Source organism: Dipteris shenzhenensis, chromosome 26 (assembly GCF_047967505.1).
Source record: "Dipteris shenzhenensis isolate YYH24624 ecotype China chromosome 26, Dip_SZ_1.0, whole genome shotgun sequence".
NCBI lineage: Eukaryota > Viridiplantae > Streptophyta > Polypodiopsida > Gleicheniales > Dipteridaceae > Dipteris > Dipteris shenzhenensis.
The window spans coordinates 16,571,746-16,599,456 of record NC_141621.1 but is presented as its reverse complement, the minus strand read 5'-3'; the positions used below and the strand labels follow the sequence as shown (position 1 = coordinate 16,599,456).

Genomic DNA, 27,711 nt, shown 5'->3' with positions numbered 1-27,711 from the left:
CTCAATCTGAGACAGTGCACTCTTGCACTTTTGGCTGTGCTACCTGCAGAGATTTGCTCCCAAACTCGAAAAAGAAAAGCAACACTTGTCCTCTTACTGGGACACTGCGAACTTGGTTTGCTTTCTTGAGCTCCTTACCACGAACAAGGATGTGATACCATGTGAAGATAGTGGGAGAGAGGGAAGGAGTCTCACTTGAGGCTTTCTCACAATCACAATGGGGGAATACACACAAAGGTGGAGGTTGAAGACAGTTTTCCTCTTCTTAGTTATGAAAGCCAAAAGAACTCTAGTACAAAGAAAATAGAAGAACCCTATATGTGAGTCTCAAACCAAACTCAACTAACTAAGGTGGCATACTAACTGAGCCACAAACTAGAGTAGATAAGGATAGCTGTCATCCAGCTATTATTCGTGGGTGGTGTACCAACCGCATCTCTAGCTAACAAGTCGGTGACATAAATACTCAATATCTCAACAGAATTATGCTAGTGGGTCACTTATTCGAATGCTTTTCCTCATTTATGGTCTTCACGTGTAGGCTATTGTGTAAAATGCTTCCAAGGGAGAATAAATTACTGACCTCAAGAGATATGGCAAGGCAACATGTGACCTCTCTTGGAGGATTAGATTACAAGCACATCCATGCATGCATCAATGATTGTGTTTTGTTTTGTGGACTACATAAGGATGCAAGAGAGTGTCCTACTTGTGGAGAGGCAAGATATAGAGCAAATCTCAAAATTTTGGACGTCCCTCATAAGGTTCTGTGACATTTTCCCATAATCCCTCGCATCCAACATATGTTCAAGTGCAAATCCATTGTAGAGCTCATGTCATGGCATTCCTCCCATCAATCAACCAATGGCAAGTGGAGAACTACTGTAGACACTCTTGCATGGAAGCACTTTGAAGACACATGGCCAAGCTTCAAGAAAGAACCTAGGAGCTTGACACTTGGATTGGGTATGGACGATGTAAACCCATTTGGTCTCAAAAGCACCTCTTACAGTGTATGGCTAGTGATATTGGTGAATTATAATCTTCCACCATCTATGGTGATTAAGAAAGGACATGTTATGTTATCCCTTCTAATTCCAAGGAAACATCAAGTCAAAAATCCTGATGTTTATTTGGATCCTTTGATTGATGAGCTAGAGATACTTTGGAGAGGTATCAAGGTGCATGATGTGAGTAGGCCTCCCTCATCATGAGACTTCAACTACAAAGTAGTCTTGATGTGGACGATGCATGACTTCCCAAGCTATGACGAGTGTTTAAGTAAGCATTGCACTTCTAATTATGAGTAGGCAAAGGATGTGGCACCCTATACCCACCTTCAACTCTTAATTGCATCTATTGTTCAGGTCTCACTACATCGGGTTACCATGCATGTCCTGTTTGTGGTCCTTCGCTTGTTGCCTCATGGGCAGACGCATTGAATAAGGTCATCTATGAGAATCACCATCGATTTCTCCCACCTAATCGTCCTAGCTATGTTGCCCCTTGGAATGAAGTCCTCCCACAATCACTCATTGCGGGAGATTGGATGAGAATTTGGGATGGTTCCACGATGACTCCACCACTTGGCATGAGCCGATAAGGGTTTGTAAATGATTGTGTGCTATATTGGCTGGAAATAAAGATTGCCCGCTAACATCAGCTTTTGTTTAGATAGTCCATCTTTTATCATTTACCATATTGGTCCCACCTCAAGATCAACTACTTGCTTGATCCCATGCATATCTTCAAGAATGTGACATCTACCATTTGGGAACATTTGAATGGGACATGAGATTCCACAGGCATAAGGGAGGATCTATGTACCACAGGGAGGATGCATGAAGCTTCGCCACAAGAGAGACCAAATGGGCATGTTTTTTTACCTCGTGCACCGTCGAGGTTATCAAAGCTAGAGATGGTGGCAGTGAAGCACGCTATTACTACAATTTGTACTCCCACTGGATGCATGAGGTGATTGAAGGGGGCCTTTCCAAAGAGCAAGAAAAGAGGTGTAGAGCATTTATATGGCTTGAAATCTCATGATTGGCACAAGATGCTCCAAGTAAGTATTTTATATGCATAATATATTTTTCCTTTCAAATTTGTGAGTGAATTAGAAGCAACTAATTAACCATTCCTTGTGTGTTCAGTTCATACTATCTACTAGCATTTCTCGTAGTACATCAAAGGATGTGAAGGATTGTACTTACAAGATGGGCGAGCTTGTGAGGTACTTTACATGATACAAAATGTGATGCATATCAATGCTCCATGCAAGGTGTTCATATTGTTAATATGGTGTACTTTTTCATTTCTAGGTATGTGAGCTCAAAGGAAATAGATCCCACCACACTTGAGAATGCTCGAGTTATGTCAGTGGAGGTGGTTTGTTTAGTGGAGGAGACATTTCCACATTCTATTCTCACAAGCCAACTACATCTCATAGTGCATTTGGTGGATGACATTGCTATATGCAGTACTATACATGCATGATGGTTGTTCTTCCTCAAGCGCTTCATGAAGACCTTGAAGGGTTTTGTGAGACAAAATGCAAGACCCAAAGGAAGCATGGCTGAGGGTTGGTTGGTACAAGAGTCACTTGTATATATTTTTGAGTTTCTTGTTGATGTGGATAGCTTTCTCCCATGACTATGGAGAGATGATGAAGACCTAAGGATGACCTCTATTGTGCCTCAAGGAAAAGGATGCAATAAAGTAATAGACACGGAGTTGCTTAATAATATCAACCTCTATTGTGTGCTTAATAGTGATGTGATGAAAAGCTATATGACAAGATATGAGGATGCAAAGGCAAGAAGACAAGAAGAAAGGGCCCTCTTTCGTACACACCACAGATCTTGTGTGCTATACCCTCAGTATCTAAGATCACTTCCAAAGGATATTCATGTGGATTGGCTACTTGATGAAATGGAGAAAGCAGAGAAAGATGAGGGGATGCATATCACAATGGAAGAACGGGAGTATGCTAGGGGATGCATGAGCAAGGTCAGTATATAGAATGTTATGCATAAGTTAGGAGCTTTCAATAATTTAGATTGCTTATTTAATTGATTTTGTCTTGGTGTAGTGCACTATGTTCAATGCTATATGGTGTGAGTGCAAGCATTTTCGAACACAACGGATTGATGATAAGAGAAACACACAAGATTGCAGTGTCATTGCTAGCTTTGAGGGAGCCAATCGAGCCATGGATGATTATTGTGGCATAATCCAAGATATTATTAAGCTTGAACTTTGACACTTCTTTGTGTATGTTTTGGATGTAAATTGGTTTAAGCACGTGGTGGAAAGAGGCCCTAATGCAATAATCAAATGCCATGCAAGTGGCTTTGTAACTATTGATGTACTACCGTAATAATGTGAACGGGTATATTATCTCACTTGTTTATTTGGGTAAGTTGGACTCATTAACTTCTCAATTTGTAAGCTAGTTATTATCTATTCTAGTGTTTCACTGATCATTGTGGAAAGATCTAGCTCATTTTGGATTGCAAGAGGACTAGACAGAGGCTAGGAGATATCAAGGAGCAATGAGAAGATTATGGGGCTAGGAAAGCAATGACACAATGTAAAACCAAAAATAAAAGACATGTTTGAGGCATTTTTGGAGGGAGAAAAGTGTGAAGAAAAAATAGTACTTGCAAGGTAGTAGCTAATGTTAGAAGCTACGAATGCATGCATTCAAACGTTTTTGACATGTTTTTAGCAAACCAAAGAACATGAGATACATTCTCACAATTCTGGGCCCACTTGGAGTGGCAAGATTAGGCCATTTTGATGATTACTAGCCTTGAGTCTAAAAAAGGAAGTTAGCCTACATCTAAAAGTTAAAGAGTGATAATGAATGATTTTCAATGGATTTGATTCATTGGAATTAACGGTGATTTAAATTGATTAAATTGACATCTAAAAATAAAAATCTTTTTAAAAAATCTCTCAATCAAGGATTTTTTCTGTTGTAATTGGTGGATTGGTTAATGCTTACATGGAAAAGTTATTCATATTGCCATGTGATACATATGATTTAATTGGTAGATATTGATTAGCTAATTGCCACATTTTGTGAATAAAAGTAGGTGTTTTAAATTATTTAAAAATTTTAGATCATTTTTTATTGATTTAAACATTTTTTAAATAAAAACATTTAAAAAAAACTCCTTGGTGACAATTCTACCGATATCTCAGAAGGTGTACGCATTAGAGAATTTATGTCCATCTTGAAAGATGGCCTATGTAAAGTGAAAGGGGCATAGAGCTTATATGAACTAGGTGCAAAGAGAGTAGCATTAGCTATGTTGGTGTCCTCTAAAAAAATCAATAAATGGCTTGGGCATGTCCCCTATGTAGTGCTTAGGTGAAGATGCTCATTCTTGCAATCCTTAGTGCAGTGTACTGTGGGTAACAAAGTAGATGCCAACATTAAATACTCAAAGTTTGAGGATAGTTGTTGAAGGGAAAGCCATATGGTGATGAGATAACTGAGTTAAAATTACTTAAGAATCATCAACACAAGGATTAGACAATGCTATTGGAACATATAAATAAATCAACATGTAATGCAAACTATTTGTATAACCAAGCCACCTTGGCTTGTAGTAAACACACAATATCATCTTCCTAATCTATCAAGCCTCAGGTGAGAGGGAGAGTGTGCTAGTAATAACACCTCTCTCTTCCCTTATCTCTCTTACAAAGCCTTTGTTTTAATTAGACTAGAACAACTTCCTTCCTTAAGATGGTGCACTTTTTTTGTCACACCGCTGCTCACCATATGTCGATCACCCTACATGGTTTGCTTTACCCTATAGTGAAATTGGTTCTTGATTCAAAAATCAAGTTGCACCACTGTTGTAGGAAATGTAGCACTGGGTACAACCTTTAGAACTATGTTCCTATGTTGGACATAACCCAAGGGTCTATGAAGAGAGAGGGAGAGAGGTAAGGAGTCTCACTTGTAGCTTTCTCACATACACAATGGGGGAATACACACAAAGGTGGAGGCTGAAAATAGTTTTCTGCTTCTTAGTTGTGAAAGCCAAAAACTCTCTCTTACAAAAAGGAATAGATGAACCCTATATGTGGGTCTCAAACCAAAATCAACTAACCTAGGTGGCATACTAATTGATCCACTAACTAGAGTACATAAAGATAGCTGTCATTCAGCTATTATTCATGGGTGGTGTACCAACCGCATCTACAACTAACAAGTCGGTGACAAATGCACAATGGTCACCCTGGCATATCACGAGTGGAGCTCGATATCTGAACACTCCCCCTCGAGCTCAATCCCAATTCTTGCACACCAAGCAGGTCTCTGAACTTGTGCAGCTTCTCTGTGCCCAATGCCTTCGTGAATATGTCAGCTACCTGATCCTCTGTGCTGACATAAACTAGATTAATAAAAGCTACTAGAACCTTCTCCTGCACATAGTGGTAATGTTCCTCAATGTGCTTTGTTCTAGCATGATAGACTGGGTTATTTGCCAAGCGTATATTGCTCATGTTGTCACAATAAATGACAACTGGCCCATCTATAGACTTGTGCATATCATAAAGCAGTTATGCAACCAAGCTGCCTCACATGCAGCCATTGCTACACCCCTGTATTTAGCCTTTGTGCTCGACAAGGCAACTGTAGGCTGTTTCTTGCTGCTCTAAGTAACTGCAGCACTCCCAAAATAAAACACATATCCACTCGTAGATCGTCGTCTATCAGAAATCCTACCATCCCAATCAGCATCAGTGTATTTATGCAATTGTATCTGAACCCTAGTCTCATAAAATAGTCCATACTACAATGTGGACTTCACATACCTCAGTATGCATCTAGCTGCATCCAAATGTGGTTTCCTTGGAGCCTGCATAAACTGACTTACCAACCCAATAGCATAGCTCAAATCTAGCATGGTAATAGTCATATAAATCAAACTTCCTTCTATTCATCTGTACATAGTAGGATCTTCTAGAAGCTCACCTGCATCTGCACTCACCTTCACATTCTACTCCAAAGGAACTGAAATAGGCTTATAGCCTGTCGTCCCATATTTGGATAGCATGTCCAATCCATACTGCCTCTACAAGAGCCATATCCCACTTGTGGATCTAATCACCTCAATGCCCAAGAAGTAACGCAGCTCTCCGAAATCCTTCATCTCAAACTTCTGCTTCAATAGTATTTTCACATGAAGGATATCTTCATCACTATCACCTATGATGATTAAATCATCAACATAAATGACAAGCAACATAATACCTTTCTCTATTTTTCTCACATAAAGTGAGAAATCTGCCGTGGAAATCTGAAAGCCAATAGTGACAAGATACTGTCCTATCTCAGACCATGCTTTGGGTACTTGCTTCAAGCCATACAAGGCTTTCTTTAACCTACAAACAAACTCAGGATGAACAGCATGCACATAACCTGGTGGCTGCTCCATATAGACCTTTTCTTGCAAATCACCATGTAAGAAGGCATTCTTTACATTCATTTAGACCTTTTCTTGCAAATCACCATGTAAGAAGGCATTCTTTACATCCATTTGATGTAAATACCATCCCTTTGATGTAGCCATAGCAATGACTACTCTTACAGTTGCCATCCTTGCAACCGGACTGAATGTTTCTTCATAATCAATGCCATATGTCTATGCACACCCCTTGACAACTAATCTTGCCTTGTATCTACTCATAGAGCCATCTGCATTGTGCTTCACCTTATAGACCCACTTGCAGCCAATTGCATTCTTGTCTTTAGGCAAAGGCACCAATTCCCATGTAGCATTTGCTTCCAAGGCATCCATTTCTTCATCCATGGCTTTCTCCCATTTTTCTTTTCCCATGGCTTGCTCAAAAGAAGTGGGTTCCAATCCTTGTATCACTTTAACCATATAGGCATGGTAAATGGCTGTAAATCCATCATATTTCAGCCTATCCATAAAATACTTGACTCTGGTAGACTTGTACAAAATAGGCTCACTACCAAGTGCTCTCAAAACATCCTTGGTCTTCCTTACTCCAGGTGTAACAATAGAAGGAATACCCAACTCATCATCAATACTATGTTTTGAGCCACTGGATTCACCATCCACATAAGAGTGACCTGCATTCACATCAAACATGGGCTGATCTACTTTCTCTTTTCCTTTTCGTGATACCTACATACCACTATTTGCATTCCTTTGAGGAGATTCTCCTGATCTCAATCTGCTTGTCCATGGTGAAGTATGTGAACCACTGCTAGAGGACACTACAGATCCACTAATATTTTGTGATTGCTGCTATGAATTCTGTGCAGCATTACCATTTTGTGCATCTACATCATCAACCACATTTACTCGTTTATACCAGTTGCTCATGTCATCAAAAACAACATCTCTGCTTACTGTAAATTTATGAGTGGAAGGGTTATAGCATCTATACTGTTTCTGCTATAGAGAATAACCAATAAAGACGCACTTCTTAGCTTTTGGATCCAACTTGGATCTCAACTCATCTAGCACATGAACATAGGCAATGCAACCAAAAACTTTTGAATGAGAAATATTTGGTTTCCTAGCAGTATACCTCTCCTCTGGTGTCATGCCATGTATTGTTGCAGTGGGAGTCCTGTCCATTATGTAGACTGTTGTAGCAACTGCTTCAGCCCAATAAAAATCTGGCAGGTTTTTTTCCTTGAGCATGGCATGAGATACCTCTCCAATATGCCTATTTTTCCTTTCTTCAAGTCCATTTTGATGTGGGGTATGACTGCATGAATATTGTTGCTTTATGCCATGCTCTTGCAGGAACCTTGCAAACTCATTTGAGAGGTACTCTCCCCCTCCATCTGACCTGAGGCATTTTATTTGCAAGCCTGTTTCTTTTTCAACCATAGCTTTAAAGGCTTTGAAATGCCCAAGCACTTCACTTTCTTTTTCATAAAATACACCCAAACTTTTCTGCTGTAGTCATCAATAAAAGTGATAAAATAATGACAGCCTCTAATAGATGCAGCTTTAGTAGTCAACACATCAGAGTGGATTAATTCCAATGGCCTCTTACTCTCTTGAACATGTCTAGGAAATGGTTTCCTTGCCTATTTTCCAAATTGACAGGCTTCACATACCTTATGAATTTCTGCAACCTTGAACTTGGGCAATCTTGCAACAATATTTTGGGCCTGCATTAATTTAAGTCGTCGTACATTAACATGGCCAATGTGTTTATGCGAGATATCAATATCTGCAACTACACCTATCCCATGTGCAAACATTGCTGCACTCAATTTAGGCATTTCTGCATCCCCAACGTAAACATCCTGCCCTTCTTCTTCCCTTTTGCTATCAAGCGACCAATAGCCTTTTCCCATAAGGAAATTTGTCATTCTAAACTTCCATGCTTGGAAGTTGTTCTTGTCAAGATTTTCAGTGACAATCTGTGAAAGAGAGTCAGACGCCATTACAGAACACTGCAAAATATTATGTCACTGTAAAAACCACAACTTTGCCTCACAAGGCAAATCTGCAAAACTGACGAAAGTGGTATTTGACCACATAGTCACTTCCTAGTGACGATTTTGCATCAATAGGCAATAAGAATGATATTGTCACTCCCAATATCTCTGCGCATAAGCATACGATGCAATTTCAACGGCAACTTTTCACCGACATGCAGAACAATGGTCGCATAGCCAAAACAGGCCACTTTTCTGAGTGCCTATAGAAAAACTTTCGCCACTGAAACGAGCCTCGAAACTGCCTCAAATTAGAAAAATAATGCCACCTTGTAGCATATACTACCCTCTTGCCGCACCGCAAAGGACGTCTCAATCTGCAACAGTGCACTCTTGCACTTTTCGACTGTGCTACCTGTAGAGATTTGCTCCCTAACTCAAAAAAGGAAAGCAACACTGATCCTCTTACCAAGACACTGCGAACTTGGTTTGCTTCCTTGAGCTCCTTACCACGAACTAAGCTCTGATACCATGTGAAGAGAGAGGGAGAGAGGTAAGGAGTCTCACTTGTAGCTTTCTCACATACACAATGGGGGAATACACACAAAGGTGGAGGCTGAAAATAGTTTTCCTCTTCTTAGTTGTGAAAGCCAAAAACTCTCTCTTACAAAAAGGAATAGATGAACCCTATATATGGGTCTCAAACCAAACTCAACTAACCTAGGTGGCATACTAACTGAGCCACTAACTAGAGTACATAAAGATACCTGTCATCCAGCTATTATTCATGGGTGGTGTACCAACCACATCTGCAGCTAACAAGTCGGTGACCTAAATGCACAATGGTCACCCTAGCATATCACGAGTGGAGCTCGATATCTCAACAGGGTCAACATTTTTCCTCGGCTATACTTTAACTGAGTCCTCACAATTATGCACTGGAGGTACCAACTACTGATTGAAGGCTAAAGCTCGGTATTTGAATCCATAGATTCAGGATGTCAGATTGTGGCATCACCATGGAGGTGTAGTAGAGGGTTCTCATGGTGTAGAGGGTCTAGCATCATCTGTGGTGGTGAGAGCTTGAGGAGACAAGGTTAAAGCTATTGGATCAGAGGAAAAACTTTGCCATTGCTCATAGCAAGGCCATGGATATGGAAGTCTAATATCAAGTGGCATGTTGTTTAGGTCTGTTAGACAATCCACCATCTAAATCTTGATACAACAAGATATTTGAATGTATTGGAAATGTGCAATGATGATTCAAAATGAGTCGCATACATGCAAACATGTGTGACTCACTCTTGCTACTTGGTGATGGGTCCTTGCGCAAATCACGAATATTGTTTTGCATGACCACTATCTCATAACATGGCTACTTGTTGGTATCTTTTCCAACTCCCTTAAAACTTGTGCATAGTAGGATGGCAGCTCGGGCATAGTAGGTTTCAATGGGAAGTTGACAGATACAGGGAGCAATTAGATGCTGCTCAACCTTGAAAATAGTGCTGATGACAAGCTTCTTGCTCCTTAACAAAATAGTTGAAGGCCTATATGGCTCAATCATAAATATATATTATGAGCTATACCGACCGCCTTGATGAAGCCTAATTGTGGGAAGTCGGATTAATTCCTATCTTCTCAATTTTCCACCACACTCGATATCAGATAGGTAAGGCTTCTCAATCTGACACTCAATGCAAGACTTCAGATACTAGCAGGGAATGAGGAGATCAAAAACCTACTTGGATTACTGAATCCCCACATCACCACTATTATCCACCAAAAATGAGACATGCATTGTTGCCATTTCAAGTTCCAGATCCCACGTCCTTAGACTGAACTTAACCCATCGAATCTAGTAATAATAGAGCTTGGGTCATTTCTTCCTCTGCCTTGGTACTTCAGATACCTTTGCTTCCTATAGGCTTTTGCTATAAGGGGCCTATCTGAGTGCTAGGTTGAGATAGGTGAGACACTCTAGTTTAGCCGATTGTTGAGTCATCATTGTCTGGTTGCTGTCTCCGAGGCAACTTGCATGGGTGCTCATTAAGTGGTTGGAGGAGCCGAATAAGAGAATGAAGTTAGACAACTTAGTGTCAGCAACTGCCCTAATGAAGCCGAGCCTTTTGGTCCTACAGCATTTCCACTTGTGTCTGGCTGTCTAGAGTGCCTTTGGGTCGAGCCTTGCCTTGTGCATTTTGGCCAATCTATCCTGAAGCTATAGGTTCTCCAATAGAAGGTTTATGAACTCATCTTGGGACTTTGCATTGACTTTTCATTATAGGTCTGCTCACACTTGAAGTTACCATAGACAATGAACATTGCGTGAGTAGCAACAATGAAAGGTATGGATGAAAGGTGATGTAGGAAACAATCAAAGAGAATAGAAGCATGAAAGGTGAAGGAGGCAAGAAGGCTGTAAACTATTGCAATAGCAAATGAACAAGATGACAAAAATCCAATTAAGTGTAGATGAGCAGGAACAAATTATTGGACACCCCGTCACTTGAATGACTGCATGATTAAGTGGAGCACCCCCTTCTTGTATATGATCATCCTAAATTAATGACCCCATAATGTTCAAACTACCACATTCTTGCATGCAAGATACCCTTCGATTGTGATCAAACAGCTGACTGGAATTTGTGTCGGCACAAAATTCACCAAGGCATTATCGAAACCGAGTGATCTAAAACCAAGCTCTATGTGACCAAGGAAGCTATTGCTCGATATGGCTTCACCTTGCTCCCATTATACAACTTGGGGAATACTTTTCCTAGAAAATCCTCAAGCTGCACTATCCCATTAGGAAAGACTTCAGTCAACCAGCAGGGCCCATTACATCTGAGTTTTGAGATTTGTTTTAAGGTGTCCTAGCTTGTCATTATACATTAGTACGAGCATACCATTTTCCAAATGCTTGGGCATAATCTCCACGGGGTATCTACTTATACTATCCTCCTCTCCTCACTTCTCTTATTCCCTTTTCTCCTCTTCTTATTCCTCTTCTTTCTTTTCTTATTCCTCCCTTCCTATTCCTCTTCTCCTCTTTTTATTCTCTTATCCTCCTCTTTTTCTCCTTCTTTCTTCCTTCTTCCTTTTCTTTTTTTCTCCCTCTTCTTATCCTCTTCTTCTTTCCCTCTTCTTCTCTCCTATTTCTTTCTTCTTTTATGTCTTCTTTCTCATCCTTCTCTTATTCTTTTCTCCTCTTTCCCTCAAATCTCCTCTCTTGCTCTCTTTTTCTCCACTCTCTTCCTCTATTTCCCTCTTCTTTTTACTCCTTTCCTCTCTTTCTCTCCTCTTTTCCTATACTCCTCTCTTATTCTTCTTTCTCTCCTCTTTCTTTATTCATTTTTGTCTTCTTTCTCCTACTCTTCTCCTTTTCTCCTCTTTCCCTTGGTCTCTCCCTCTATTTCTCTAGACTTTCTCTTCTCTCTTTCTCTCTTTCTCTCTTTCTTACTCTCCTCTTCTTATACCTCTTCTCCTTCTTCTTATCCCCCTTTCTCCTCTTCTTTTTTCTTTTCTTTCTTTTCTTATTTCTCCCTTCTTATTCATCTTCTCCTCTTGGTATTCTCTTCTTGTCCTCTTTCCTCCTTACTTCTTCCTTTACTTCTTCTCCCTCTTCTTATCCTCTTCTTCTTTCCCTCTTTTCTATTCTCCCTCTTCTTCTCTCTTCTTATTTCCCTCTTATTCTTCTTTCTCTTTTCCATTTTCTTTCTCCTCCTTCTCTTCTCCTTTATCCTCTTTCCCTCATCCTTTTTCTCCTTTTTTCTCTCTTCCCTTATTCCCTCTCTTTTATCCTCTCGTATTCCTCTTCTCCTCTTTTTATTCTCTTCTCCTCCTTTCTCCTTTCTTTCTTCTTCCTTTTCTTTCTTTCTCCGTTCTTCTACTCATTCCCTTCTTCTTCTCTCTTTCTTTCTCTTTTTCCATTCTTTCTTCCTTCTTCCTTTTCTCTCTTTCTCCCCTCTTTCTTTTCTTTCTTTCTCTCCTCTTCTTTCAGCTCTCTTCCTCTCCTCTTTTCGTCTCTTTCAGCTTTCCTTGTCTCCTCTCTTTCTCTCCACTCTTTTCCTCTCTTTACCTCCTCTTTGTCCTATTCTTTCCTCTCTTTCTCTCCTCTTTTTCTCTACTCTCTTATTCTTCTTTCTCTCCTCTTTCTTTCTACTTTATAGGTGGAAAAGCGAAAAGACAAAAAGACAAAAAAATGGAAACACAAAATGTGAAAAGCGGAAAAGCAAAAACGCAGAAACAAAAAAAAAAAGAAAAATGTAAAATGCAAAAAGACAAAAGCGCAGAAAGATGGAAATAAGAAGAAAGGAATAAGACGAAGAGAGGAGAGAAAGAGAGAAGAAAGAGAGGAAAAGAGGGGAGGAAAAGAGCCAAAAGGAGAGAAATAAGAAGAGAGGAATATAACAAAAATGCAGAAAAGCCAAAAGATGGGAACGCTAAAACATGGAAATAAGAAGAGAGGAATAAGAGGAATAAGAGAGGAAAAGAGAAAGAAAAAAAGGAAGGAAGAAAGGAGAGAAGAGAAGAGGGAAAAAGGAGAAAAGAGAAGGGGGAAAGAAGAGAATAAGAGAAGAGAAGGAGGAGAAAGAAGTTTCACCTATTACAGCATTGTCCTCTCCTTCCATTCCTCATTCCTCTCATTCCAATTTTCTGCCATTCTCTCTAACATATTTATTTATTTATTTTATTTTTCTTTCGCATTTATTGGTTTTGTGTATGTGCTTGTTTTATTGTATGTCCAATCTCATTAAATTAGCCATATCATCACGTTGCATGTCTGGAGAGTAGACTCCCCATGATTGTGGGACTCCTCATAGAAGGAGAGAGCATGGACTCTACAATCTAGAGGACTTCAATTCCACTCAGCTGACTCCTTAGGATAATACCCCTCGAGGGAATCCTTTTCTAAGATCCCATGGCTTCATCGAGAGTCCTAACGAGTTTGTCGCATCCATGAGCAACATGGAGGTAGAGAGATACTTTGCTCTTCAGTCCTCTCAAAATACCTCCACTCTTCCCTCTCCTACACCCCCTAGGGGTAGATCAAGGCTATCGATGATTGTTATTACTACTAGATACTCATCCCCTATTTCCCCTTCCGAGGGATCATCACCTGGGCATTAGCATCATACGTTTTAAAAGACTTGGAAGGGTCATGGCTACTATGTTGGCACAAGAGATGTAGATGAGTTTGCACACTCCCAGCACTCCAAGTCTCCCCCTATTCATGAGACGCAATTTTAGTCTGGTCCCTTGCCCACCCCTCTCATAGACCACAGCACCCCCTGCACCCCTCACTTTGATACCCCTTACTCCACCTCTTGATCTAGCTTCACTACTCCCACTCTATGCTCTAGCTCCACTACTTCCTTCACCATGCATCCTTCGGACTACGTTTTGCCCGAGGACCTCTTCTAACTCGTAGGACCACCAAGGGAGGAAGGTCATGAACTGTGTGAGGAGGTTTATGAGCACACACTTTCCCAAGGATATCTTGAAACCTTGGAATCAGTAGGACAATAGACCCCAGGATGCCATCAGAGAAGCCCTAAGGTGGCAATTTCCCAACCCTCTCAATAATGAGTTTTAGCAAAATTACATGCTTACATGTATGGGAGAGCTCATAAGGTCTCATAGATATGAGTTGATAGAAGCTGCTAGGTTGGGTAAGAACAAGCTAGGGTGGGCAGACCCAAAATATTGGAAGAAAGTAAAGAAGAAGTTCAAGGAGTATCCAGATGCATTTGTGACAGCGGAGGGTGATGAGGAGACACCTGGAGACTCTAGGTGCTTTGCACCCTAGGAGCAGTGGAAGACTAGCCAATGAGGCATGGGTGATAAGTATATATTTATCTTCTGCTAAATATCTAATATGCTTACTAATTCAAATGTTTTTTCATTCATATCTAACTCCTTGAATTTGGATCCACATGAATCTATGATGGGAGGCCTCCTCCAACTGATGACGAGTACAGAAGGATGTACAAGATTAGAGCCAAGCCTTAGTTTAGGGAGACAGAGCAAGAAGGATATGGAATCGATTGGCAAAAGTTGGTGGAGTGTCATGTGAGTATAACCTAATCCTCATCCTTGTCAATTGAATATCATCATTATCTTACAATCGATGCTCAAGTATCTTATTTTCTAACTTGTTTCATTCTTAGGGAGGCAACTTCAACCCATTTAGAGATCCAGACTTGGAGACTGGACCTCAAGAGAAGAAGAGAAGGGAAGTCACATTGTGTCGAATGGGACATCTGTTTGAAGCTCTTATCAGAAAAGGACACAATGTAAATATTATTGAGAGCCCTGCTTGCTTGGAATACCTTGATACCGTGGCTTCTCTCACAATAAAGTTTGATAAGAAAGGTCCGATCTCACATGAAGAGGATGACATAGAGATGATCATGTATGATGAGAGCAAGAAAGATGATGAAAATGATCAAAGCTCTGGATATAATAGTGAGGACACCAGCAATAGCAAGGAAGCAGAAGAAGATGGATATGACACTGACCTTGCCTCTGAAGGTTACATAAAAAGACCACGAAGATATGTAGAGGTATGAAAACTTATGTTTAATTTTCTTTATTCATTTAAAGGTCTTTTTAAATTTATAATTAATTTAAAATTTTGAATCTCATAATTATTTTATCCTTTTATAGGAGAAGGGAGAGGAGGAGGATGAGGAGGACATAGCTGGAGCAGAGAATATAGAAAGCTCATCTCAAGAAAGCAAAGCTGCTCTGGCTATCCATCGGATGACTCTAGAAACTAATCATACATTGCAGCAAATGGAGAAGTCAAGGTAAATCAATTATATTTCTGCAATGGTGATCAAATTTATCTCTCTCCACGCTTTCCCTTGCCATTTCTTTATTATAGCATGGAAGTTCACTATGAAGACAACAAAAACTACAAAACAGATGCATTGTCTGCAAGTTGTGATTCCAACATGTAATTCAAAACATGATGCACAACAAGACAAAGCACCCATAGACGTGCACATAGACGCGCTTCCTTAACTTTTAAAAAACTTATGGGTGCGTCTATTAGCACGTCTACAAACCTGCATCTATAGGCACGTTTATATAATAGACAGACACACCTATAGACATGGTTTTAGACGCTCTGTAGAAATTAAAAAAAAACAAAAAGACGCGTACATAGACGCGCTTATAGACACTCTACAAAATTTTTGAAAAAAATAAAAGTAGAATTTTGTGTGGTTGAACACAATGCTATGTATGTTGTGTATGCTATGTAGGTACAAGAATCCCATTTCCACATTGTGCAATTCAATTCTTATAGTCAACCGCATTTTAATTAGCACAATTGCAAGCACGTCTATAGCCGCCGATTATAATTCCGAATTAAACATCACAACTCCAAAATGTTTAGTTCACAAGGCATTCATTGATAGAACGTTGCACAAGGAAATTGAAAGCCAAAAAAATAAAAGGAGTGTATATTAATTCATAGCTCAAAAAGTGCTTGTATGTACATATAGCACAAAGCCAAGCCACGTCCTGTGGCTTCAAGTTCAAAAAATAAGAGGAGTGTATATACAAGAGAGGCACGAAGCCAAGCCAATGGCTTCAAGTACAAAAAAGAGTAGCTAGCACTACTTCCAACACCAAGACCAAATGTATGGAGGCACTATTTGGTAAGAAGACTTCCTAGGAGTACCTGCTCAGTAATCAATGACAACCCTCTTCTCATCCCGTGCTACAAATTTTTTCTTGAGCTGATTTGGTTTCAAGAAAATCTTGCTAGTATTTTTTTTATTGCAATAGGGTGGTTAATGCAGACAACGAAAGGAAAGCCCATGGCATGGGCACACTTATTCATGGAGTGCTTCCTCCATGTAGTGAAATGCCTCATTGAGTATGACAATGTGAGGAGACATGTCAGCCAGATGTACCCCATTTTGTTCCCATTATGAGTACTACTAATATCCGAAGAACTAGAGGCCAACCCCACAAAGATGCCAAAGGCAGGAAAGCACTATTTAAAGTGCAAGCTAGAGAAGAAGACTGATTATAGCAAGAAGACCCCGCGAGTTGTGGATGTGGAGGATACCATCCCAGATAAGGCCTTGTCTTCAAAGCATCTATAAATCATGACTTCAAGCTAATCAATCTGTTTTTGTTGCCTTGGGTCTCAAAAATGGTGACCTCCTCTGAGGCACCTCCATTATCTCCCTCAATGAGCCCGATTGGCACCCCTTTCCCCTATTTCTATTGCCTTGGCTTCACTCTCATAACCAACCCTTCCTTTTCCTCTCCCTTTGACAGTTCTAATCATAGCACTCGCGCAGTGTCTATTCCACCTCCCTGGGTGACAACGGCTATGACAAACATGTAATTCCAAAGTCAAGTTACCATTCAAAAGAAAGGCTTAACAAGTTCCCATCATTGAGATTTCTTCCATGTCTACCATGAAGCCTTGAGGACAAACACGGATTAGGAGGCACAGTTGAAGCTCGCCATTACTCTGCCTCCCACTCAGTTGGCTACACTAGTGGTGTTCCCCCATCTGCCCCTGCCAAGAAACATTGAGGTGGCCTATACCTCATAGAATACATGTAGATCAACCAAACACATTGGCTTTTCCAAGAGCTTGCATAGGCCAATAGCAAGCTACAACAATAGGAGCAAGAGATGGCACAACTACAATAGGAGTTTGGGACTAGTGTCTTCGAGTTGTCACTAGAGGTGGAAAGTCTCTGGCACATGCAGCTAAAGGCCTAGGAGGAGCATGTTAGAATGCTAGAGAGCCTCGGCTAGGATCATGCATACATGATAGCTCAAGCCCTCCTCTCAGATACACAACTCCACATCACCCAAAACCAACCAAAAAGTGCATCACCCATGGACGACAACGTGTTGATGGAGTTGCAAGCACTCATCACGATAGTGTAGGCTGAGTGGTGGAGACAACACATTGAGCACATACAACAAATAGATGGTTTTCCTCAGGCAAGATGAGATGGAGCTAGATGCAGATGTAGCCGCCAGTGCTTTCGCTCTCTACAGGGACAAATTGTCATAACTGGGGCCAACTAGCCAATCTTTAGTATAAGGCCAAGGGACAATTCCTGCACTAGATGCCAACAGCTAGAAGCAATCTGCCATGTCCATTGCAAAGGGAATATCCCCCCTAACAATAGAGCCTTTGCATATAGATGGCCTCCTCCTCCTTGTGGGATTGGCTGAAGAAGTAGAGTCCCCTCAACTTTGGCTCTTTCAGGAACACATTATGGCCCTGCCATGCAACAAGGATGATGCTAAGGACCAACTAAGAGTAGCCAAACTACATTTTGGGCTTGTGTCCAAGAGCTGATAGAGCATGATTAGGAGCTTAGGTAGCAGATCAAGATGTTCGAGAAAAGTGTGAGATTCCTCTAGAAGAAGAGAGAACAGAAGTGGAGCCAAGGGAATTTAGATCCTCTAGAAGATGTACGGGCCCATGAGTCCCGGTTTGGCCAGCAAAGAAATATCCTCCTCCCCCTCCACCACAGAAGTGAGTGCACCAGCTTCCTCCCTCCAAGACGGTTTTGTAGCAAGTGCAAGAGGAGCATAACTGAATGGTAGTGATGGTCCTCATACTATGGACAAACAACAATGATCTCTTACTTGAGAAGCAGCCACTCCAGCACAACCTCAACACCGCCCAATAGCAATTGATATTCAACTTGTTGATTGTTGATGATGCCTGCATTGGCATCCAATGCCTTGCTCAGTTTGGGTAGCACACTTGGAGATTCTGGAACCCCCATTGTATCCAATGCTCTCTAGATTCTTCAATATAAATGTGCATAATTGGGCCGCTCTTCCCCAACTACCACTATCTCCTCCACCATTAGCACTAAATCATCCAATCATTGTGCCTTGATAGGAGGTGCTCCCATTGCCCAATCAATAGCCCACTCCACCAGCATTCCAGCCATTGACAGTGCGGAGTCAAATATTGTCGAATGACACCCAGTCTTTTATACAGTGGGGGTGTTGCAGATTCTCTAGCTACAAATAGCTGATACCTCTGGGGTGCCAACTCAATATGTAATATGTTACTACCCGCGTCCAAAATCCAGGGTATGGGGGGACAAGGTCCATATATAATATGGATGGATTTCCATTAAAAATTTTGAATATGCAAGGGAAAAATATGAAAATTTCATGTCCCCCCTCCCATAAAATATAAGGTATATACCTTGAAAAATATGCAAGATTTTAATATTTGTACATATTTTTCATAATATGTGAGGCCCAAGGAGAGGGGGTCTTTTGGATGAGGTGGGGTAAAACAAAAAATACACTAAAATTTGAAAACCCATCTTCTTTCAAGTTAAAGTAACTTCTTCATGTGTTACCTAAATTTCAAGGTGAGAAGACATATTTGAAGCTCTTTTAGTGTAGAACACAACCATGTTAATTTGAATAATTTCTACTCATGGTATATTGTTAAATTCATCTCATACTCAAAATTTTGATAGGTTTTCTTACTACAGGGAGTTGGCATCCCAGGCTGCTACCGTTCGCCCCCTCAAAGATCCAAGTATTCTTGGTTTGTCTTTAGATACCGGATTGACTATTTGATAAGGGCTTACTATGATGTGCATCCCAAAGGGGGATGATGTGATCGAGGAGCATCTTCTAAGTCATGAGGAGAATGGTGAGAAGGAGCATCTTCACACGCCTTCTTCATAGGTTCTCCTTCAATAAGCATCTTTTGAGACATTATTTAAGTTCTCAGTCTTGGCTATGCCATAAATTGATGTAGTTTATTTTTCTATCAGTCCTTTTGTTAATATAGTCTTAGCTCCCCTTTAGGGTATTTAACTTCTCCTCACGCCTTGTGGGTTCTCAGTTTTTCAAATCGTTCCCTTAGAGGTGCCAAATTGTTAACCACGGCCCAATCACTCGGATCGGTTAGGTGTTTTAGTAACCTTGGCAAGTCTGATCGTCAGAGTCACTTGCGGACTTGCCTCTAACAATACTTTAAGGTGTAGTCAAGAGGGTGGTTGTTGATGTTCAATGTAGTGGCACCCTTGGTTATTAAAGTGCTACCCGCTTGACTATAGCCATTTTAGGATACAACAATTAAATCAAATCCCACGGCACCTTATGATGCCTGTTGGGTGGGAAGTAGACTTTAAAAGGGGAACCTTTCCCGTATTTGTAAGTTGTTGATTCTACAACTTTGCAATACAAGTGACATTGGGGTTGAGCATTGGATTCTTCAAGTTCTGCATTCTGGCTTCCAACCTTTTCTTTGTTTGTTTTGGTTTGTGTCTTTTTAGTACTGAATTGACGTGTTTGATTCAATAAAAATGACTTAATTAGGTATCATTTAACGCTCGATCCGCTTGCTTCATTTCTCGACTTGTGGTTGTGTTCTAGAGAAATGTTGTATCAATACAACCGGTTAATGTAGTAGATACATCCTGTTAACAGAGTGGGTGTTTAAAAGTGATACTATGTTGTGTGGCAGTGCCGCAGAGATGGTGTGGAAGAAATAGTTGAAGGTGTCCTCTAATATGCAGATAGAGAATTCTTGTGAAGAGGTGCATGTGGAGGCATTCAATAGTCGCTGACGGTGGTCGTATGGCTCCCACTAAGGAGTAGTTGTCCATGCAATCTCGAGATCTTCTTGGAGGTGTATAATTTGTTGTTGCCTCTACTAATGAGTGCGTGGAGCCACTCTATCTGTTGGGCTTGTTGAGCCACTCATGCTTCGACAGATAGCTTTTCCTCCTGCGCCCTTGCATACTCTTGCTTTGCATATTCTTGCTGATCCATAGTGGCATGCCTTTCGAAGCATCATACTCTTCCTACAGCCTATTTCAAGAGCGTTTGTTGGAAAGGGCGTACTCCATCTGTTGAACCTTTATCTAAAGCTGCTTGACAATCTCAACTACTTTTTGGCCACTAGCCTCTACCATCATCCTGTCCATCCTTTCTTTCTGCAATGCTTCCTCTGTCTATTGGAGTTGTCACCGAGCATTGTTTGCAGCAATAGTCTGTTGGGCAGCAAATTCCTATTTCCTTATCAACAGGTTATGTATGGTGGTGGCCATGGCTGTTAGAGACTCCATCAAGAACGCTTCTTTTGTGGTGTCAGTTTGTCTTTGCGCATGAGTCTGTCGTAGTCCTGTGTAGAGCTATGCGCATCGGAGGTATAATGCTCAATTACCTGAAATGAGGTTGGGTGACGAGGCTCTTGTGGCTCTCAATGTTGTCCCTGATCTTGTGTTCTCATTCTTGTGGCAGCTTCTTTAACTTGTTCTTGTGTCAAAGGGGTTTGTCCTTGCTCCTAAGTAATTTTGATAATTTTTTCACCCTCTGGCCTCGGCTTCTTGAGAGAGTGTTCCTGTTGGAGCTTCTCAGCGGCTTTAGCCTCGTTTTGCAGTTCTGTTCCTCCTGTTGCTGCTTGCGTTTCGCCTGTTGCTGTTGGAGTTCCTCTTACTCCTGTTTCCATTTGGCCTTGGCCTTCGCTTCTTCTTGTCTACTGCTTTGTTCCTCCTTCGTTTTTTTGGAAAAAGGCTTTATGGGGTAGAAGCTGACAGCAGTGCATTGTCCTTCGAGGCACCATCAGAACCTTTTGGCACTGTATCATTTGACAAATAGTGTATGTTCAGCATGAAGAACATTAGGTTGCTAATTTTCTCCTCAGAATTCTTGCAAACATTGATTATCTCCATGAAAAAATGATCTGCCTAGTTGGTTTCCTTAGGTGTATGCAGGCGTGCAAGCAGATTTGACAGAATCATAGTATAGTGCTCGACGTGCTATATTTGAACCAGCAGCATTACTACTCAAGCGGCTTTGGAATCACAGTATAGTGCTCGACGTGCTATATTTGAACCAGCAGCATTACTACACAAGCGGCTTTGTAAATGGCATCCTTAGAAATGGAAGTGATAAGAATCCCATTCCTATGTATTTTGGTATCATACTCCATGAGTCCCTGTAGCCACTGATCCATTCATCGAAGGATTGCATTAGACTTGGGCATGCTAGGGAGCCCATATGCTATGCAGACTATTTTCATCGTGATGTGGTAAAAGTGGTACTCCCCATCTACATGTAACTAGTCTATCGTATGAGAAGTATTGTTGAAGCAACACAAAGTCTACCACCTATTGTTGGAGGTTCATGTCATAGGGAAACCTAACGGCTACTGATTTAAGACCCATGGCTTGGATCATGGGAGCCACTTCAAGGTCTTGGAGAACTTGGTAAGAGGCCGCATTACGGTAATGTAGAGGGAAATCCTTGATGTTGCACTTAAACTATGCATGGGTCACCACCCCCTGTATCAGCTTCAACCATTCGGTTCCAAGGCGGGAGAAACATGTGATCTGCAGATTGTGTTCAGAGGAGTTCTATGCTTCTTTAGGGGCCTAATGATAGACTATTGAGATGAGGGCTCAGGCTCATGGGTAGTCTACGTTTTAGATTGCTCCATATGGGATGGGAGGGATATAGAAAGAGTAATGGAACTAGAGGGAGTGGAAGAGGGTGGGAAGGCAAAAGAGGCTTCATCACTTGGAAGTAGTTATTCGATGAAAAAGAGATCTTTGGCACTGACAGAGTGTGAGGATGCAGCTGACATAAGGGGGACGTAGGTGAAAGCGAGTTCTAGAGGCAAACCGAGGCTGTGAAAATTTGTTAGGAGTTTGCTAACGTTTTAACATAATCGTATACTAATTTCTTCTATTGCTTGATAACATAAAGCTTCTTTGAATAGCCACAAACAATTGAAAGAAAGCATCCTTCAAAACGAGCATTTCCCTTAGACAAACTAGTTCATGACCGTACTACATGGAAACAAGTGGATTCAATCAACTTTCTCTTTGCATACCATGCACACTACCTATATTCGAACTCGGCCACGAGATTCTTGCTCTCCTGTTTGTACATCGCATGACTAATAAACAGGATTAGTATGTGCCCTAGTCTTGAAAATTTGTCCACAAATTGTCGTGTTCAAGAACTGATCAACTGATTTGGGTAGATTTAGTGCAAGAGGTGGCTTAGACACTCAGGCATGAAGATTCCAATTTGTTCGTTAATTAAAGTGTTCATTCACAGGCAAGAAGAGAAGACACAAGATTTAACAAATCAATAGAGAGGGCCACTGAATGAGAGCTACAAATCAATGATCAGAATGGAGTGGACAAGCGATGTAGCAAGAAGACTTGAGAAACATTCCGTCAACCAACGAACAGGACGAATGCCTTAGCTCAACAAACTGACGTGAAAACTAACAGGTGGAACGTCACTGTGAATGAACTGCCTGCAGCCAGCTTACATCTTCCAAGGACAAGCGCAGGGGAGCGGAACTGCTTGTGGAACTTAAATAACAAAGGGACTGCCTTGTGCAACGGAGAAAGAGACATTTGGGCCAGGATGTCTCCTCATATTAATGCACATCCTAAGCGGATTTAGCTCTTGAAAGCATCTTGTGTCGTATCAAAAGAATGCCAGGGCTGTTCTTTGCGAAGTCCAAATTTTCTTTGGACACATCTTACGTCTTCATCAAATGAAAGCCAAGGCTTTGCCTGGAATCTTAGAAACATCTTATGTTCCATCAAAAGAATGCCAGGGCTTGGTCTTGAAGAGTCTTGAAGTCTTTACCACATTGTCACCAAAAAGGGCCCATGTAATCTTGTGGCCCTCTAGATTATGTTTAGCTACTTTGCATTTTTCAAATGCAAAGAACTTTGAAAACTTTGTTGTGATTTCATTGTTTAGAGGAATCCCCTTGTATACGTACTGGTAAGCAAATGGTACACATCCAAAAACTCTGGGCAAACCATGCTCAAGCAAGTCTTACTTCCTTCCCTTTTAGTGGCTGGCATTGAATAGCAAAATCATGTGAGGTGAGCGTATTCAAAGTTAGCTGACTGCTTACCACTACCACTCCCTGCATAGAGAACAATACAACATAACAAATAATTAGGACTACTTTCCTTAATTATAATCATGTAGAAACCATGAAATAATAAGCATTTAGGAACAGCTTGTCATGGGGAAGTTCTTTGGGATGATGACTTTCCTGCTTTGGCATCATCAAGATGCACGCTCTTGTTGACACATTTCTTGGTGGGTCAATGCACGATCGGGTGTAGCCAATCGTAGAACTATTTTAGGGGTAGTTTGGGGCTATAACCTGATGTGCTGGTTGGTGATATTTTGAATTTTGGGCAAGACCTTGCTCTTCTTAGAATTTTTCCCACTGTAATGATTGCCTTTTTGGCATAATAATGAGATGCAATTTGTCAAAACTTGCTGTTTTGAACTCCGCAAAGCTCGACACATGTCACTACACGAGTAGTTCTTCCCTCCTTTGTGTAGCCTCTATGCTACATCTTGCTACATCAGGCTGTCCACATTCGGTCCTGTCATCTACCTGCAGCTCATCACCTGTCATCTACTTGTAGCTCACCACCTGTCATCTACTTGCAACTCACCACCTGTCATCTACTTGTAGCTCACCACCTGTCATCTACTTGCAACTCACCACCTGTTATCTACCCATAGCTCTCCTACACTGATCTAGATTCACAACCACCACACTGACATTGGCTTACTCCACTGGTTCTTGGAGGTGGCTGTAGTTACTCCTAATTAAACCAAAGAAAATGTATTTAATACTTGTAATTGCAGATCTGGCCGTCCGTGAATGTAACCTTCTATCTAGTCACTAATCACAAAAGGGGCGAACGCACCAAAGGTTTCATGTCCATAGGTAGCTTCCAAGCATTCTGAGAAATGTGGTGAACTCTTGAAGCTCCGACAACGCGTTCTGTGCCCGAGGATCTGCCATGGAAGCTTCAAAATCGATGTAGAACATATAGGCTGTTCCCCTGTTTGTGTCGTCCACAACCCGTAGAGGCCTTTGCCTCTGTGGCCTGCTCTCGATCTTGGTGAGATTGATGTCCCTGAACGCAAATGCTGAAAGCACCTTGAAGAGAGCTCCGGTTGCTTCCTCATTGGCGAAGACAATGCTGGTTTTGAAGGGCCTGTCCGTCCTGGGAATGATGGGCTCCCTCGCCAACATGAGGAATCGAGTCACATTGCCACTGTCGTCTTGGATGCCGTCTTCCAGCACCTCTTAGCCATAAATCTCAGCGGCTCGAGCGCTGGCTATGGCTGCCGTATCTCGGAGATGGTTTTCAGCGGCAAATTGGGCAGCTCCTGCGGTGTCCATCCACAGCCTCGCGGGCAACTTGGAGGCCCAGTCTGGTAAAAGTGTGCTCGCATTGAGCCAGAGCTTGACGATGGCTGATCACTCTTCTCAGCTCTTCTTTCCTCACCCCGGGCATCGCGAGCAGGCAGTGGTGCACAGGCAGCTGAAGCTCCCCCACTATGTGCAAGCGATGGCGGAGCAGAAGGTCGTAGTTTCGGTGAATGCTTCCTCCCAGAGAATTTTCCACCGGAAGAACGGCCCTGTCGGCCAGCCACAGCTCCACCGCCTGGAAAGCAACTTCAAATTGATCGCAGGGAACGGGCTCGCAGAGGGGGAAAGCTTTGGAGGCAGCAGCCTCGCTGTAAGCTCCGGGGACACCTTGGTAAGCGACGCGGAGGACGGAGCCATGCAAGGGAGCCTGAGAGAGAGAGAGAGAGGTCTAGGCAAATTGAGGGGCTGAGGGGGAAGCAGAAGGTCGAGGCGGGGGTTGACAGCAAGGAGGTGATCAGAGGCGAGGGAGGAAGAGTGGCCGCCATGAGTGAGGGAGCCATTGGAAGGAGCTAAGTGGTGAGTAATGTTGTTGATGCCGATGCTACGACTACTGCCATTGTTGTTGTTGTTGTTGTTGCTGTTGCTGCTGCAGCTGGGGTGCAGCATTGAGTTGATATTGAGCAAGCTCTTGGAGGTGGTGTTGAGGAGCAAGGAGCTTTCTGGGTGCAGTCGATCAGCTGCTGGAGGAGCTGGAGGAGGAAGAGGAGAAGCAGCGTTGTGTATGAAGGAGTTGCACAACAAAGGAGGAGGAGGAGAGCAGCCCATTTCTGGAACCATGGATGAGAAGCGACCACCTGCTATGGCGATCGTGAGAGTCCGAAGGGTGGTAGAACAGTCTTTGGGTGACTGTTGCTCACGACTTCGACTATTACACCAAAACCCTTTTTTGGTGAAATTACTACTTCACTCAAACGTGACGGGCGTGCATCCCTACACAAGACATCCCATCCCCCCCCCCCACATACATACACAATTCATCCCATCCCCCCCCCCACATACATGCACACTTGGCTCGTTGGCATCCCCCCATCGAACTTGCTTGTTCGAGAATTTCTCCTAATCAAGTATTTTGGGAAGAACAATTGAGTTGTTTTATTGATAATCAAGCATTTTGAAAACAACATTCACTTGTTTCGTTGATAATCAAGCATTTTGAAAACAACAATGAGTTGTTTTATCAACCCTCTTGAGCTCTTATGAACTCATGAATTTTGATTTTCAAGTGACATCCTTCCTTCAAAGGAGGTGTTCATCTCCTTAGTGAATACAATTTACAACTTACACTTTCTTTAAATGATACTAACAACCTTAAAAGTTCACTTCGGGCACATAGAGTTGAAAATTTTAAAGGTTTTTGTTGAAATTTTTGGCGTACCCTCTCAATAGCCTTAGAAACGCTTCAAATTGGGCAAAGTAGAAATTAGGCATTTTAAGAATTTTGGGAAGTGCATTTTTCCTATTGGACAATATGTTGACTCTTCTTCATTGGACTTGAATGCGGACTTTAAAGTGGTGACTCTCTCTCTCTCTCTCTCTCTCTCTCTCTCTCTCTCTCTCTCTCCCCCCCCTTCTTTATCTCCTTAAGTCTTCTTACACACCATCTCGACCTTTTCTCCCCCCTTCCCCCCCCCTCTCTCTCTCCCCCCTTTATCTCCTGCACTCTTTCTCCACACCATTTCCTTTTTGTTTGCTTTTTTCCTGCCACGTTTCGAGTGGTAGCCTTATTGATGGTTGGGTAGCTTGGAGAAGCGAAAGTTTTTTTGAATTTTTTTTGTTTTCTATTTACATGTGCTTCCGGCCGATTGTTTCTCCCCCTTTCTCTCCTTCTCTCTTCTTCTTCTTCTTGTTCTCTCTCTCAGCTTCCAGGGCAGGCCTTTTGAATGTATTCAACTTGTTTAGACAATGGTGGCTGAGAAACACACACACCCCACCCCCCAATACACATACGCATGTGACTCACACACCTACACATGTAATTCATTGCTCAATCCAAGGAAGAAATAAACACACAGACACACACCATGTTCACACAAAACATTTTTCTTTTTCTTAAGAGATACAAAAAACTTTATGTCCAAAAGGTTAAAGGTTTATATTGGCGTTTTATGTTCAAAAGGTTGAAGGTTTATATTGGCATTTTTCTTTTTCTTAAGAGATACAAAAAACTTTATGTTCAAAAGTTTATATTGGCATTTTATAGATTTTTTACAAAAATATAACTAAATATTGTGGAGGTTTTAAAACCATCATTTAAATATTAATTTCTAGAATTCCTTTTCTTGAACATTACTCTCTCTCTCTCTCTCTCTCACACACACACACATAGATATTAGACTATATCAAGGCCACTAGTGTCAACTTCTTGGGATCTATGTACAGCCCTTTGCATCTATCATCTTATTTTACCTACCATTCACCAATGCAAGCACCCCTTATGCACTATAACATGCCATTAGACCCATTTTATGTGGATATACCCTTTTTGAACTACCACACCAAGTTGCTAACAACACATGGCCAAGGAAACCTACCCATAGAAATTATGGTCAAAGAATCGCTCTCACAAGGAGCAGCTTGGAGTGGAGGCTCCATCCACATTCCTTCAAGATGCCCACATTACGTGAGTCACTGTTGAGACTACACATCCTTGGCATCGTTGTCAGGGAGTTCAATGTATGCTTTTGCATTGCAATTGCTTTCTCTTGTCATTTACTCATTGCTTATTGCTTCAAGCTGAACTAGGAGCATTGATAGTGGAGTGGTAGGAAAGGAATGACTGAAGAAGTGTGAGTTTTGGATGGAAAAAGTGTGAAGATTGTGGGAGAGAGGGAAGGAGTCTCACTTGCGGCTTTCTCACATGCACAATGGGAGAATACACACAAAGGTGGAGGCTGAAAACAGTTTTCCTCTTCTTAGTTGTGAAAGCCAAAAGAACTCATGTACAAAGAAAAATAGAAGAACCCTATATGTGGGTCTCAAACCAAACTCAACTAACTAA

At 41.6% G+C, this 27,711-nt stretch overlaps 1 pseudogene; it reads right to left on the bottom strand.

Moving 5' to 3' along the window:
* Positions 1 to 17,837: 17,837 nt before the first annotated feature.
* Positions 17,838 to 25,270, bottom strand: LOC147884738 (arogenate dehydratase/prephenate dehydratase 6, chloroplastic pseudogene; annotated as a pseudogene).
* Between the last annotated feature and the right edge of the window lie 2,441 nt (positions 25,271 to 27,711).